Raw genomic sequence first — 4,119 nt, forward strand, 5'->3', positions numbered from 1 at the left:
GGGTACTATAACTTGCTCTGTGACTTCTGGGTGTTTTGGTTTACACAAGGGCACAAGCACCCCTTAGGTCATCCTCAGATCTATAAGATCATTACGGGTGGAATCTGATAACCTACCTGGACCAGGTCTTAGCCAGAGCCACAAAACGCCGAATTCCACACAGCAGAAGGCCCTCTTCTTTGGAGGTGATATTAGTGTGCTATTATGACAATAAATATAACTTAATTTTTAAATGTTTAACACTTTTTAATATCTCTTATCTGTTGGTTGATTTGACTTTAAAAGACAACATAAAGACAATGATCACGGTTTCTGTAGTCAGGCATACCTGGGCTCCAATCTTGGGTCCACCACGTCAAGGATGCACGAAAGTAGAGTAAATTGCTTAATCTCTGAATCTCTTTTTTTTCATCTGCAAAATGAGGATAATTATAGCCAAAATATTACTGATAATTAAATAAGGTATGTAAAATATTTAGTACAGGCTCTGACCCACAGTGATAGATCCTTAATAAATGGTAGCTAGTACTCTATTGTTTTAATATGAGCCCAATGGGAAATAAAAAAAATATGATGGTTGAACAATTGATGACATACTGAGTTTCAAATGTCTACCCTCACCAAAACTTAATGAGATTTATAATTTTGAAATTGAAATTGATGGCCAAACTTTTACTTCACATAAATCCTAGAAAACAGAGAAGATGACTGGTTATTTTAATCTCTAGTTCTAATTTGGGGTTAAGAAAATTCTAAAATCTTCAAGTTCTATGCTATTCGAAAAAAGATAACCATATGATTTCATTACACCAAATTTTAAGACATATGTTAAGAAATTTAGGCCTGCTAGTTAGATGCTATTTAAATCTCTTTCCTCATGATTTGAACAAGTCACCTCATCTCTTTCTGCCTCACTTTTCTTATTGGTAAAACAGGAATATTATTAGTACTTACCTTTCATGAGTCTTATAAGGATTAAGTAAATTAAAGAAGTAAAATCCTTAGCCCAGGGCTTGACTCAGTAATCATTCAACAAATGTTTTCTATGTCCACTCTGTATTACTGCCGACAACACTGTTTCCCTCTTATTTGAAAGCTTTCCTGCACTCTTTCATTCTCTATTACGTACTTTTGTCACTGCTATGGGAAAATCTTGATATCGGTGGCTTGGTGGTGATTTCTAACATGTGCTATTAATTTGATTTATTTCTCCATACAAACCTCCTTTAAACTGGAGAGAGAATGTGCCCTGAGACTTCTCACCAGAGGGGCAGCCTGTGGGAACAGTGCTACAGAAACAGAAAACGAGGTTTCGGAAAGCAGTGAACCTGGAGCGACCCATGTGGATTTCATTAGCACCAGGCAACATACTTACAATTTAATAAGGACTCCCAGTGAGGACATAAGGTAGAGCAGAACCCAGTTTTGATTTCAGGCTACCCAGGCAAGAGGTCAATGAGAAAATTAATATGATCTCTACCAGGCCCAATGGGTTTCTGTTCTCATAGAGGCGAGATCATTCCAGTACTCTGAATTTTGTGGTACGCCTTTTATCCCAAGCTTAAAACAAATCTGGGTCTTTCCTGCTCAAGGAATTTACTTATATGCGAAGTTTTATAAGAACATAAAAGTTAAATGCAGTTACATGTTTAACCGACTAATCAAAAAATAAGGATTAAATCAGAACTTCTCTTAAAAACTGAAGATACATTTATGTTGTTTTTGTGAAAAACCCACAAATATATCAAAAGAAGTCAAGAACATTTAAGAATGTTTCATCTCTACTGTATTTCATTTACTCTAGTTAATTAATTAAAGGTTAGCTAATACTGTGACTATCGTGGAGCTAGAATTAAAAGGTAAAATCGATATGTGTATAATGAAATTTTTGTGGTCTTAATCCTTTTACAAGCTGTAAGTGACACTTACATTTTTTCTATTTATCTCTTTATTTTTTCCTAATTTAATGATTCCTGCTTTTTCTAGGCTATGCCTCATACATTAAAACATTTGAGTTCATTAAAGGTGGTTGATTGCATTCTGGTTTGTGCATAAACTTTCTTCCAAATGAAGGAAGCAAAGGAGGCCATGACTTCCTTTCCTTTCCTTTCTCTGCCTGTTGGCAATGAGATAAAGTAAAATTAATTACGCTTATCTCTTGACTTCTTAATGTGTTTTTCTGAAAACTTCTCTTCAATAAAAAAGTTTACAAATATGGGCAGGATATTTCTTAATCTATCTTCTTATTATTATCTAATCTGGACATTAATTTGGAACTGATAACTTTGCTAGATTATGAAACAACCCCAGAAAAGTTTCACAAGTAAAAAAGGTCATAGTTAAATTAATGAAAAAGCCAAAAGTATGTCCATGTAGTCCCACTTCTTGCACTTTCTTAAAATTCCAGTTTACATTTAGTTTTGTATGAAATATTATTTAATAGGAATCAACTCGTTCTGGAACACAAACATCAGTTCTTATTCTTGATTCAGCCAGTCTTCTATTTAACAAATATGGCAGTTAAGAAATGGGGATGTTTAAGTATTCTGGATAATTTGGTTTAGTGTTGCAAACACTAAGTTGTTTATATGTTCATGTGTTTTCACAAATTAGACAAAGGATTACAGTATAAAAGGATATTGGGCTAAAACTTTACTTAAAACTATTTTAATTTGGGTTTCTTATCACGATGTTCTATCTTTGTCACTCTTATATGTTTCTTTGGATAGGTGTGTAAAGCCGCTTTCTTTTGTACTAACAAAGAGAATTTTGATTCTAGAACAGTTTGTGAAAACATGAGAAAAAGTAATTGGGAGAAACATATGTGGTCAGTATAGGATAACTTTGTCTTAGCATTCTAAGTCTCTCTTTCTGAGAAGTCTCTTTTCCCTCTACATCTTGTGGGATGCTGGGCCACTGATAGAGGTGGTGGGTATGGAGCCAGTGCAGCCCTAAGCCATAAGACAATGCAGATTCTATGTATTTTCCTCAATGGTCACACTAATGGGGGTGATGGTGGCAGTAGGGCAGGGGCCCCCAACCCCTGGGCCACAGACCAGGTCCGTGGCCTGTTAGGAAGTGGGCCGCACAGTAGGTGAGTGGCGGGTGATGGAGTGAAGCTTCATCTGTATTTGCAGCTGCTTCCCAGCACTAGTGTCACCGCCTCAGCTCCACCTCAGATCATCGGGCATTGGATTCCCATAGGAGCACCGGTCCCTGGTGCCAAAAAGGTTGGGACCGGTGAGTAAGGGTATTTCTGTGAGACACAAACAGACCCCAGCTGTCGTTGTTTAATGCGAAGTCATCAGTTTCCACCCTCCCTATTTGTCAACTCTGCCTGCTTAACCCAGTTACGCTACCTGCTCCATCTCCATCTGTATTCCTTGCATTTTTGAACGCTGCAGTAAAAAATTGCATACCACAAAGGCTTCTTCATATAGTCTACCCAGAGGAATTATCTGTCTTAAAAATGAGAGTGGTAATAACTTCCTGGAAAATGCAAGTTCCCTACTTCCACTCTGCCCTCAATCTGTCATTCAGGACCTAATGTGAATTACTTTGGTCACATCAAATCTAGCAGTCCAGACTACCCCCAAGCAGGGATTTTGTTGGCATGGAGGACAGAAGCATTTCGGGAGTAAGAAATAGCGTGAGCATCATTGGAGGGGCCAACCCTGAACAGAAAGAACAATTTTGGACAACCTAAGAATGGTATGGGAGCATGCAGGACCTGGTGAACAGGGAATGAAGGGAGAAAGCAGAAGAGAGAATTCCATGAAGGAAAGTGGCCTGGAAAAAAAAAGAAACCTTTGCTGCCTTTTTTGTGGGAGCAACTGGTGTGTCCTACAGAGACTTTATGGGTCTCCTTTGTATAAAGTTTGGAAAGCTGCATATCTCAGGCTATCCATTCTCTCCCAGTCCATTCCAAATTTCACATCCTTAACCAGTCCTCGCCTTAAGAGGAGAGAATGCAGTGTGTGAGAGGTGCACAGATGGCAACTGTCAGCTTGTTGGAGGGGACAAAAAGGTCAGACATTGCACTCTTGCTTTGGGCTTCCTCTTCCCTCAATGTCTTCGGTTCAGATCTCATAACTTTTCCTTGAGAAAATTTCTATTTCT

Source organism: Pteropus vampyrus, unplaced genomic scaffold (assembly GCF_000151845.1).
Source record: "Pteropus vampyrus isolate Shadow unplaced genomic scaffold, Pvam_2.0 Scaffold109, whole genome shotgun sequence".
Lineage (NCBI taxonomy): Eukaryota > Metazoa > Chordata > Mammalia > Chiroptera > Pteropodidae > Pteropus > Pteropus vampyrus.